The 13539-nt window shown below is 32.4% G+C and overlaps 1 pseudogene; it reads left to right on the forward strand.

Annotated features, from left to right (window-relative positions):
- LOC143641911 (mitochondrial fission regulator 1 pseudogene) overlaps positions 1–1435 on the forward strand; it is a 42674-nt pseudogene extending 41239 nt beyond the window's left edge.
- The last annotated feature ends 12104 nt before the right edge of the window (positions 1436–13539 follow it).

The following is a 13539-nucleotide window of genomic DNA, read 5'->3' on the forward strand; positions in this document are numbered from 1 at the left end:
TAAGTGTATGGCTAAACAAAATATTCTAATTAAAAATCATTAGAGCAGCAGCATACACCAGTAATCCCAGAGGCTCAGGAGGCTGAGGCAGGAGGATTGCGAGTTCAAAGCCAGTCTCAGCAACTTACTGAGGCGCTAAGCAACTCAGTGAGACCCTGTCTCTAAATTAAAATATAAAATAGGGCTACATGTGGCTCAGTGGTCAAATGCCCCTGAGTTCAATCCCGAGTACAAAAAAAAAAAAAAAAAATCAGTAGAATCTTATTTTCCAGAAGAATTCTTTCCCACTTTGGATTATTTAATTTCTCTTTTCTCTTTTCTATACTAAATTTAATTGAAGAAAGTGGGTGGAGGGGATATATTAGGAATTAGATGAATCTGGAAGCCAGAAAAACTGAAGAAGGTGATGGTTGCTGAGTTGTTGAGTGTATTTTATGGGCCGTGTGCTGCCTGAAACAATTGAGATGCAAATTTGGGGCGACTTTGCTATCTAAATGCTTGGCTAGATTTAGCACTCCATTAGGATGACTTTTCTACAAGTTTGAGTAAGCATGCCATCAGTACTCTGCTCTGGGAAGCCATATGTTCATTTCAAAGTATCCTAAGGAAAATTGGACAGTTTTATTCTGATTCAATGTACAAAAATTCAGATTCAGTGCTAACCATGCATGGGAATCCAGTCCCAATGACTCAAGAAAGATGTATATTTTGCTGATGTCACATGGATAGCCAATGACGGAGAGTGTTCAACAAGACTAAGGACAGAAGTAAGGTCAAGGCCAAGCTTCAAACAGGAACTTCCTTTCTTTGAGAAGCCTCCAGGCAGGCAGATTTCCTTACCAAACTTGTCTCAAGAAAAGTCCCCACTGAAGATAATAGTATTAGCAAATGAAGAAACACTTCGGAAGATCTGTGAGCTTGGAAGTGAACTTGCTGTTTCCAGTGCTCAAATTGCTAAAACTGTGACTCTGCTAAAGCAACAAGGTCTCCTGTGGATTCTAACATACTGTTACTACAGCTCTCCCACTCTCCCACCACACAGAACCTCCCTCCACCAGGACTTCACCAAAGCTTTTCTGCTATTGATCTAATTAAGAAAGAAAATAGAAAAAAGCTAATGCTGGAGTTTGGTTAAGGTCACTCCAAAGAAACCTGGAATGCTAATATGTTAGAGATCATTAAAGATATGAACAGTGCAAAGCTCTGATCAATAAGGAGTACACAGCCAAGATTAAAAGTACAACCCAGTAGATGTACTGACCCTGATGTCCTCTAGCAGAGGCTCTGGAAAAGAAATTTGCATATTGCTATCAAAGTGAGAGCCAAGATGAAGTCTGAATCAGAGGCCACCTCAGAGACAGTGTTATTTGGGGCATATATGTTAAAGTCTAGAGGATAAAGGAAGGCTTTAGTTGAAAGTGTTTCAAACTTCTAATAGACAATGAGCTCAGAAATATGATCCCAGCTCAGCAGTTGTGAGGGCTGAGTTTAGCTAGTAGAAACCTGAACTATTTAATAAATAGATTCAGTGTTTCCTTTTAGCTTAATTGGAGGATTAAACAATAATGAAAACATTAATAAGTTTGGTTTTGCTTTTATGAGATGGTTCATTCTGGAACTCTGTATAATATATGTGTATTCTGACATGTTTTTAATATGTGGCCAGTGTATTCAGGTTTCCAGTTTTGAAAACAATTGTAACATTTCACAACACAGAAAGAACCATTTTAGATATTACTATGCATTTAAGTTCTTATTATCTGTATAAATGGTTTGTATATTTATATTTGTATATGAAACCATTTATATAAAAATTAGTAACAAAGAATAGCAATGAAGTTCTGTTATCTTCATTTGTTTTCAATATTCATTTACTAGTTAATGTTGGGACAGGTGGTATAATGTGCATTGTAGGGGTGAAATATTTAATTTGAGGTTGAAGTCTTCTTGCCCTTAGCAGAACCTATATTCTGTCTTACATTATAGGAATTGAGTAAAGTTTGCTAAAATTCCATAATGTTTTCCATTACAGAGAAACTTAAGACAGGAAAGCTGCTTTCACCTCCTTACCATTCAGAGCTTAGGAATACAATCTATTTTCAAGTAGTGATGGATAAAATTATTGAATTAAATCCCTTTTTAGGTAAAACCTAGACTGTACCATCTTCTCTTCTTTTGACTCAATCATGGAATCATACTGGTGATTTTTTTTTTTTTGCTAAGATAATAATTCTGGAGATCTCAGCATCATGGAGTTTAAAAATATTTAATTTTGGTCAAAATAATAACTATTTTATAATGAAACTTTATTCATTCAGGTGAATGAATTTCCTACACATTGTTTTTCATTGGTCAGAATACTAGTCTGACAAATTTTGTTGGGCAGTATAAGTCTTGGTGTTATTAAAAATGAAGAACTGTCTTTCTCATCTAAGGACAATTTGCTAAGGAATTACTACAAGGGATAATTTAAAAATGCTTGCTATATCTCATGACTTTCTATTTCTGATAAGCTCTGTTATAGTTAATGCCAGAATCTCCTACTATTTTTTTATATTTAGATTTATTATTTAAATCTAGTAAAAATAAAGTTACACTTCCTGGGAGGATTTTGACCTTCTAAGAAATTTATATTTGTATCAGTATTGAATTTTGGCCAGTGCTCCTATATAGGGAAATTGCTGTTTAAAAAAAAAAAAATAGGTGAGGAGTATTTGTGGCCTAATTCAGTCACTGTCTCCTTGACATTGAGCAAATGGAAAGATTTATATCTATTTTTATGTTCATAGAGCTAGTGTGACAAACACAAAAGCCAATTATTCTTATAGGCTTTATGAAGTATATAAAGTACCATAATAACATCAAACCTTATTAAGAAAAAAATTCTACAGAGTACAATGCATTTTATGTACTTGTCAAAAATCAGAAAATAGTATATCCTAACTTCATTAAATTAAAAAGTAAATGAATAAATTTAGAATATCTCTAAATAACAAAACTGCATGTGAATCCTTAAATCCAAACTAATAACCTGAATTGTGTAAATTTTAACTGCATTATTTATATATATTTATACATAGTTTTTCTTATATATACTTGTTTATTTGATCCATGCTAACTGTACCATGGAAATTCATTCATTCATTCTACAAATATAAAATATATAAGGTATTGGTATATAAATATGTAAGAAGGCAAAGAACTTATAAAAAATTTCTTATAATCAAGAAATAACTCAGATATATAGATGTGTACATATGTATACACATACATACACATTCATGTATATACTAAGAAAATGAAGTCTGAATTTTAAAAATTACAAAAATGTGATAGAAGATTCAGTACTGGAGTTTAAAGGAAAAGACAATTACTATATTGTCAATATTAGGGAAATCCTAAAGCTAAGGTCTCAAAGTTAAAAAAAAAACAGAAAAATTACAGATACATAAGCTAGATACTAGATCAGATAGGAGAGTCTGAAATTTGATCTCCCAACTGCAATATTTAGTGAATTTAAATTTAATGTAATTATTGAATTTTTAAGATTTATAACTAACACATTGCAATTTGTTATGCATTATCAACTTTTCTGTTCCTTTTTTGCTCATTCTTTGCTTTTTGGACAACTCTTTTAAGTTATTTAATTTTTTAGCTTCCACTTGTTTGTTAGTAATTAATTCTTCAACTGTTCTTTTAAAGGTTTTCTTAAAGAGTAAAAGTTACACTTTTATTTTTTACAGTCTAATACAATTATAATTTTTACTCCTTTCTGTGCAATGCACATATCTTTAGGGCATCAGTATTCATTATGGTGAGATTAGACATGTATGTCATTTAAATACAAATATAAATTGAACTTCATTAAATAAAATTAAAAAAATATTTTATTTTTTTCATTAGCCATATTACTAATGCTTGTTAGGCACAAATGGCTAGTGTCTCCCCAGGTGGACAGAGCACAATCAAATATGCACACAATTCCATAGTGGCACACTATTTCAGAACCCTTTAATCTTTTTTGCTACTTTCCTGAAGTTTGCATTATTGTCGCTTGTCATATCAGTTTTAGATATTTTTAATCTGTGCTGTACTTAATATTTCTTTTGTATTGTCAATCTTTGTTTATCTTTAACTTACAACTTTCCTATGACCCTTCTTCTTCTCTTCCTATATTACTGTATCTTCCCTGGAATAATTTGAGTTTTAACTGAAGAACTCCCTTAATTTAGTTCTGAGGGAAAAAAAAGTTGATGAATTCTCTAATTGTTGATAGTCTGAAAATTCTTTTATTTCATCTTCAATTAGAAGAACAGTAAATCAATGTCAATTGTTAAAACTTTAAATTCACATGTAGGAAAGTCAAAGAGAAATTGATTAGGAGAATCAAAACATGGATCAGAGCCCTGATCCAAACTAGCAAAGTGACCCTTTATGAACCACTTATCATTTCTTAGTCTCAGTATTTCAATGTCAATATAAAGTATTAAATCCAGAACCTAAGTTTCTCATCTTTCTACTCATTTCTCTACCTTCTTCTTTCTGAATGTATGTGTATAGGCACTCTAATCTTACCAATTTACCACTTCCAATTTCTTTTTGCAAAAACCTATGATACATAAATGCATATATGTATTTCATTTGACATTCTTGAGTAAATTTGTTTTTGTTTTATGTTTGGTAGAGACACTGAAATACTTTGCTTGGGGACTATTTACTTATATATTTATTTTTTCCTTCAGATCTTTGTTTCTTCAATGAGGAAAGTATACCTTAGTTTGCAAACAAAATTGGTTTGCAAATCTCTCACAGATGACTAGATAAACATTGCTAGTAAATTCCTTGGGAAATTAAAAATGTACCATCTAAAAACATGCATCTCCATGCTGACAGGTTTGAAAAGAGAGTTAAATTGTTCCACATTTATAACTATGCATACATGCATTCTAATAAAACTCTCTAAATAGACAATATTTTGTTCTCTTCCTCATTTTATAAATCAGTTCATTCCAGCACTCAAGTATTTCAAGTTATTTCCTCTTTTAGATTTCCAATATGATTGGTTTAGATAGTAATATAAATTGGGAGAGCAAAGGTTAAGTTTCTTTAACAACCAGACTGTCTTCAAATGCTTTGCCTGAAGGGACCTAATATTGTTATAAAATTGAATTCTTATATGAAAGAAAAAAAAAGGAACACAGCATGAATTGTGCATTTCCTTAAGAGGTTTGATAATGGATTTGACAATTTTGTCATCCAGTCATACACCTCCAATTATATCCAGGACACTAGGACCATTTTATGATAACAAATAAAGGCTTCCTTCACTCTGTGTCAAATCACTCAATATCCTCTCTCTCGTGTCAATAACTGGTTTAACAGTGAAAATGGTGAATAGAGACAATTTATATAACTTGACACTATATAGGCATGCAGAACAGAATTTTAAGTGTAGCAGGTTCTCTTGATGATGGAATATATCAATGGAGTGCTCTTGTCATTAATTATATTTGTGACATTTTTATAAAAGAAAAATGTAATCCACAAACTCTGCAGGCTTGCAGCCTGACAAATATGTTAACATTAGGTAAAACAATTTGGTTTGTTCTGAATAATAACGACATTAATTTGTCATATGAATTTAAAAAGCCAAGTCTAAGTATTTTTAATCACATCTTATCTAAATTCAATGATAAAATCAGAATAATAATTATATGAAAATGTGTAATTATATTAAGTATGTCACTTTAGTTATTGTTTATAACCCCACATATTATAGCTCCATTTCATACACATACAAACATTAAGAGATAAATATTGAATAATTGCCTATTTTTCTATATGTCTGAATTAGATGCTAGGATAAAATATTTAGTACATAATTACATATAAAGTTTCTTTTTTACTTATACGCCCTTTACCCCTGAAGAAAAAAATGTAATTTTTTTCTGAGAAAAATTCATTGCAAATAGATAAACATGTATTATTATTGTTAATAATAATAATAATAATAATAATAATAATAAATTTTAAACAGGTTTGGGTGCTTCTACACTTGATAAAATGGTCATAATTTGACCATTCCTTTGGGAATGATTATATGACCATGTGTGGCATGAGACTAAAAACCTAGAAACTTCTTGTTATATAAATTTAGTTTATATTCATTTTTAGATCAAAGCTACCAATAAGCTTTCAGCAAACCATTTCAGGCACAGAATAAGATGTACTCTCACACCCCCTACGTAGTATCTTCATTCAACTGTTGTCCCTTAATATTGTATGGTGCTCCTTGTACCCACAAGCCCAAGCCCCTATATGAGACCTAAACTTCTTTAATTCCTATTGCAACAATGTAGTTACAAAAGTCTTCTGTGAAGGAATTGAAGACCAAAGTAAAATCCAGTGTAATCTCCATAATAGTCAAGCACCCTGGTCAAATTCTAATCGTGATTCCATTCTTAAGTGTATGAATGAAATCTTTAACAAAAAATTTATTACATGAAATGTTTCCTGAGGGATATAGGACTCAAATCTTTATTCCAATTAAATTTAAAAAGAAAAATGCATTTGACTTCTAGCAACCAAAAAACTTTCAAACACTCATTAATCTGAATATTTTTCAGCAGGATTTTCTTATAGGGTGAGAGTCAAAACCAAATAATCATGTTTTATATGTATTTTATAGTTTTATGACTCCTGAAAAATTCTGAAATATCATAATTCCTATAGAGAAAAATATACATACAATGAACAAATATAGATATACCTGAGTGCACCTTCGTTAGTATAAGTTAAGCCTGAGTCACAGCTACAGGCTGTTCATAAGAAGAGGGAGAAAATTGGGAGAACAAATATTGCATTTTCCCCCATGCATATCGCTTATAAGAAAAGAGCTTTTTCTTTCATTCCAATAACTTTTTTTTAAGATCAGTGGGAATATTTGGGGTTTTTTAATTTTTTAAATTTTTAAATTTTTTATTGGTTCTAATTAGTTATACAAGACAGTAGAATGCATTTTGACACATCATACATAAATGAAGTATAACTTTTCTTTCTTCTGGTTGTATAAATGTAGTGTTACAGAGGTCATGTAATCATATGTGCACATAGGGTAATAATGTCCGATTCATTCTACTGTCATTTCTACCCCCATACCTCTTTCCCTTCCTTCACTCCCCTCTGTCTACTCCAAAGTATCTCTCTTCTACTCCCACACACACTTATTGTGAATTAGCATCTGCATATAGAAAAAACTTTGGCTCCTTGGGATTGGCTTATTTTGATTAGCATAATATTCTCCAGTTCATCCATTTACTGGCAAATCCCATAATTATATTCTTCTTTGTGGCTGAGTAATATTCCATTGTGTGTATATACCACAATTTCTTTATCCACTCATCTTTTGGAGGGTACCTAGGTTGGTTCCATAGTTTAGCTATTGTGAATTTAATCTTGCAGAGAAGAGGTAGAAAATATTGAAATCATTTAGGTTGAATAGTTAAAATTTATCAAAGTACACATTTAAGTAACATGGTAAGGGAGTTGGAAAGGAAAACGGCAATGAAGCCAAGCAATCAATATTTCATCTTTTGTGTTTTGTTCATATGTATGCTCCCAGCCTGAGTCTTTTGTGAGAATACCATGGAAATAATTTTAACACCCTCTTTTCTCCTGTTAGTTAATTTAGAATCTCTCATAGCTCAATAAGCTTGACTTTTTAAAATGTGAGAATCATGCCTCTTTCTGGGACCTAGGGATGTTGGCTTCAACTTGTTAGGTCTTTAGGTTATTTCTGTACTTGAGCTGGTCTAGGTGTACATACAAAAATGTCCTGTGGATTTACATTCATTCACCTAAAGGAAGAAGGGAAGGAATATTTACATGTAAGATTTCATCCCACCTTGTGTTTTCTTGTTTCTAAGATTTATCCCACAGAGAGCAATTCCCTTGCAACATTATCAGTTGCCTCCTGAAGCCCTCCAGTGGCCACTCAGGAAGCAGCATCCCATGCCCTGGAGTAGAACTCAAAGATCTACCTGCAGCTGAGCAATGAAGAGATAAATAGGAAACCTCTCCATAGTTTTGGCTATCAGTGATTGAATGATAGTTTCCTTTTATAAATTTTCAATAGCATTGCTTGCTCAGAGAGTAAAAGTAAGCAATGGAAGGAATCTAAAAAGACACAGATGCTTGACCAACCCATTACCAAAACTTGATTTAATAGTAAAGTCAAACATTTTTTATAGGTACCCTTGGTATTTGCATATCTACCTTTGTTAATTAAATCTTCAAATATTTGCCAATTTTATCTTTGATTTTTATCGTAATATTTTTGATTCTTTATATAAATTCTGGTTACTAAGTTTCTGTCTATTATGTACATTGTAATATGTTCTCTTATTTTTTGGTTTACTTCTCATCTTTCCTTGAAATAGTTTTCATTGTAGAAAAATTGACAAATATCAGTGCAGTTAAACCTTTCTATCTATGTATGGAAATCCACCCATCTATGCATGCATCTCACATTTGAAATTTTATTTTAAAGGATCTTTGTAGTTCTAACCTCCTAGACAAATCTTTCTCTATTATACTCTTTCTGCTTTGATAGCAATGGATTTTTTTTCCATATTATGTGACAGTGTGTTATGGTTATTAGGTGTCCCCAGAAGCTCTGGTTTGGAAGTGAAATAATTAAATTAAGAGAGCTATAAATTAACAAGTGGATTAATCCATTTGATATATTAATAGTTTGAATGGACTAACCTGGTGGTAATGATAGGCAGGTGGGGCATGGCAGAAGTAGGTCCCTGGGAGGTATGGCTTTAGGGCTTATATTTTGTCTTCGGGGTTTATATTTTGTCCCTAGCACCATGATCTCTGTCTATGTCCAGGCTGCCAGAACCTGAGCAGCTTTCCTCTGCCATCTTCTGTCATGATGTTCTGCCATTACCTCAAGTCCAGAACAATGCAGTCAGCTGACCAAGGACCAACCTCTGGAACCAGGAGACCAAAATAAATTCCTCCTCTAAGCTGTTCTTGTTAAGTATTTTGTTCACAAAAACAAAAGGATGACTTACACACAGTATAAATTGGGATACCCTTTTAACTTTATTTTTTCAAATAGAACAGATACTTACTATATTAACTTTCCTTTGCCCACTTACTAGAACTGGCACACTTATCTCCAGCTAGTTTTTATCTGATGAATGTTTAAATTTAAATTATTTTTCTTTAAAAAATAAGTCAACTATATTTTTATACTTAATCTTTCCATGAATTTTAGAATGCTTTAATTTTTAGAAGCTTAGAATTTGTGTTCTAACATATTTAATATCTTTTAAGTCCCATTGAAAATCCCAGTGAATTTTTGTTTAGAAATTCACTAAACTTGTAGACTAACTGGGAATATTAGAAATTCTTTTTGTTTGTTGCTTTACTTTGAACCTCAGCTGTAAAACAAATAAACTTATAGTTATACTAACTGAAGGACTCAAGCCCCCAAACAAAAAATAAAATAAAATAAAACAAAACACAACAACAAAATGAAGTTTATGTAGAATTCATCAATTGTAGCTTGGAATTAATTTTTCTTTTTCTTTTGTACTGGAGATTGAACCCAGGGGTGCTTAACCACTGAGTCACATCTTCAGCCCATTTTTAAATTTTTTTTATTTAGAGACAGGGTCTTGCTAAGTTGCTTAGAGCCTTGTTAAGTTGCTGAGGATGGCTTTGGATTCATTTCCTCCTGCCTCAACCTCCTGAACAACTTGGATTACAGAAGAACATCACCATACCCAGGCCTTACAATTAATTTCTAAAATTCTTTTTAGAAAAGGAAATGACAAATTGTGTTTGATCTTTTAGGTTTTGCTAACAATAATTATTTTGTAAAATTTTCAAGGAGACAAAGCAATGGCAAACTCAACTCAGATAAAATAGGAGAAAAATCATTCTCTAGAGCTTGACTGGCCTTTTTTAGATAAAGGACTGGTCATTTGCTCAGTGGATATGTGAAGGTTCCCAGCACAGAAAGTTTCTCAGTACATTCTTTTTATATCAAGATAAGGTTATTCCCTATCTCTGAGAAAAGTGATAGTTTTGTTTTTAAATAATTAAATTATATACATGGTATTTTTAAGGGCCATACTCATTAAAAGTCATTGAGCTAGGATCAAAGTAACTGCAACTATATGCATTGTGATAACCTTAAGAGGTGTTTGGCAATCTTATAACATGGAAATTCAAACTGCACACGACTCCTCATTTGATTCTCTCAAAGACTGCAGCTCCAGAACACTAGACTCTCTGGAGTTGGTGAAATCTTGTAGGAATACTAGCACTCTGGACCAGAGGAAAAAGATAAACTTTACCTTTAATGATTGGGTGCAGAACAACAACAACAAAATGAACAATAACAGATAAGGTGGTGTAACCTGGCTTTAGCAAATTATTATAAAATTCTTCCCTCATTTTCATTTTCTAGTTTGACTTCTGACCTCAATGGTCAATTTCTCTCCTAGGTGTAAATGCCAGTTAATTTCTCCTGTAAATATAAATAATGCTTAATCCTAAGTTACAAAAATATTATTAATTTGGAAATTCACAATTTGTAGAAATAAGAAATCATTTTGGATTTAATCTTTTAAAATATTTTTCTGTGATAGCATTATGCAAAATTATATATAGATGTTTAAGAACTGACATGTAATTTTGTATTTGTGATCCCCAATCTAACATTAAATGTGATGCACATATTTTACCTGAAATGTAAACCCTTGCGAAAATCCACATTAATTAATATCAGTGGTTTAAAGTAGTAGTTTTCCAACATAGCTGTATATAAGGAAACATATTGGAATGCATGAGACTACAGTTTTATTTTTATCATTTGTATATTGAGGAAATATTATGTATTATGAAAGAATCAGTAGCATTGCAGTATTTTAAAGTTAATTTACATATTATTTATTTACCAAAGCACTCATACTTTAAAAACTGTGTTTGCTTGTGAAGTGTTATAATAGTACACAAACAGTACTGGATCATTGTTTGTATTGATAGATCAATTTGAAATAAGCTTATGACTTCCCATGCATCTGAAGTCCACAAACTGATTTCTATTGTTATAAGGAATATGGTTTGCTTTTGCTCCATCTCTCTTTCCCTTTCATTATCTTCCTTTTAGAATCATTCCTTATTAATTATTAATATACAAATTATTTTAGCATAGATTATGATGCCTAAATCTTGTAACTTTTATCAAAACAATTTTAGTAAAAAGTGTTGAATAAAAAATAAAAAGTTACTGTGACCAGACACAAAATATGAGTTGTCTATGTACAAGAGCCCTACCTGCTGGAGTGGTTATCACAGGTCATTTTACAATCATCTCCTATCTGAAGATGGAGTGCAAATTAAATCTGCATATTATTTGCTATGAATGTGTGAAAAAAATCATCAGTGAAAGCTTTTCTAATAAGACAAATATATGGTAGGCACAAATGTGCTTGGTACCTGTCAGTTAAATAATTTTACTTTTTGAATGGAAATAGAGAAAAACACTTTAAAAATTTTTAATTAGCCACAAATTTACTGTGCTTGTTATTTCCTTATGGGATGTAATTTTGTAGTGTGAATGTGTTGATTGAACTGAATTAATTGTACATCTTCCCTTTTAAACAAGGGATCTTCATTATTTGTTTGATGTTCTGCATTCAAAAACTAATGAACTATTAGTGATGACCAGCTACCTATAGAAACAACCATAACAAAAGGCATGAAATGAATTAAAACAAATGTGTTAAATGCTAATGAAACCAATATAGTAAAATAATACACTTTGTTCTCAAAGAAGATACTTGTGGAGTGGATAATGCTGTCCATGGCAGAGGTGATTAGAATGCTCCAGGAAAGCATAAGCATGTATCTTTAAGGGTGAGTGGAGCCCACCAGGCAGTAGTAGGAAAAGCATTGTCAGCAAAAGGAGGACCATGGATAGAGCTACAGAGAACACTTCAAAGGAGTTAAGAGAGGTGCCAAGAATCATGGTTATAATTCAGTGAGATTTCTTATTTAAAATAGCATACAATATACTATGTGTCCTGTCCTTGAAACTTTATAGGTTCCACCTTTGTCAGAATTGTGCTTTCTTTCCTAGGTACTTACAATACCTTGTATAATATTTTTTAAAAGATATCTCATTGAATTATATCAAGCTCATCATATCTAATACAGTATGTATTCTAAAAGTTCAAGAATCAGTAAGATATCATAGTGGTTTTTACCTCTGCAGAAGTGATTAAGCTGAAATATTAAAACCCATACAACATCTTAATATTCTTAAATTTTTCAATATACACTGGAGTGTCATTAGATACATTGAGCATGGGGAATAACAAAATCATATGTTTTGATTTAGAAAAGGCAACTCTGATCACAGTGTAGAGAAAGTATTAATAGAGCGTTGGAAAATATTCTAAAAAATCAACTTTAGATATTTCTTATGTGTTAAAGAGAAATAATTCAATGGTTATAAACTAACTTTCTTCTATATAACAACAAGGCATAAAGTTACAGTTTATAATGAAAAGAAAACTGAATGAAATAAAGATTTCCCCAAATTTTGTTGCTAAATAGCAAGTTAGATTTGAAACTTTGTTACAGATTAATTTGTTTTATTAGTTTATTCTATGGTATTTCTATTCCTTTGGAGTAACAGTTATTCTCTTCATAATATTTGTCATTTGAATGGGTTGATTAAAAAAAATATATTAGTAATCCACAGGAAGATGGCAGAAGCAGCAAGCAAGGCAGCTGTCCTGACTCCTCACAACACAGAAAGGAGACAGCAAAAGAAAAGCAGAACTGAGAAATGGGTGATAGAGTAGAAAAAGAACCCAAGGTGTTCTAATTCCCCCCACCCAAACCATTGGATGAGAAAGTGGGGAAACAGACATTCTCTCAAGCTTAAAAATGGTTGGAAAGGAAAGCAAAACTGAAAGTGCAACAGTAACAGAAAGCTCCTTAAAATAGCACAAACAGCTTAAAACCAAATTGCAAAAAGAAAGCTGAGCTGGAGGTTCACAGCCATATTGTGGAGCCATCAGTTGAACACTCACCTTCTTGAATCAGCACAGCATCTTCCCAAGCCCAGACAGCTGCAAAGTAAACCAGAGGTAAGTCTCCTGCAGTGGGACCTCCTAAACATGCAGCCAGAAAGAACTTCTGGAAGACCACTGTTAGTCCTAAATCATTAAAATTTCCCTCTCCCTCCCCCATCACTACAAACAAGGGAAATGGAGCAGGCTGGAGGGGACCTCTGCCAGGGAAGTGCAGCAAACATGGCTCAGCCTTTGGGACCCAGGCAAGGGTGAAAGCCCTCCTCAGAGTCTGTGTTCACAACAAAGAAACAACTTTGACCCTGAGCAAATGAAGGCAAATTCACCAAGCACTAAACCTATGACTCTGGGGGAGACACCTGAGGAAGATTAAAGACAGCCCCTGCAATTCAGATTTCAGGGCTGGGATCCAGGATCT

The sequence above is a fragment of the Callospermophilus lateralis genome, chromosome 1, assembly GCF_048772815.1.
Source record: "Callospermophilus lateralis isolate mCalLat2 chromosome 1, mCalLat2.hap1, whole genome shotgun sequence".
NCBI classification, from domain to species: Eukaryota; Metazoa; Chordata; class Mammalia; order Rodentia; family Sciuridae; genus Callospermophilus; species Callospermophilus lateralis.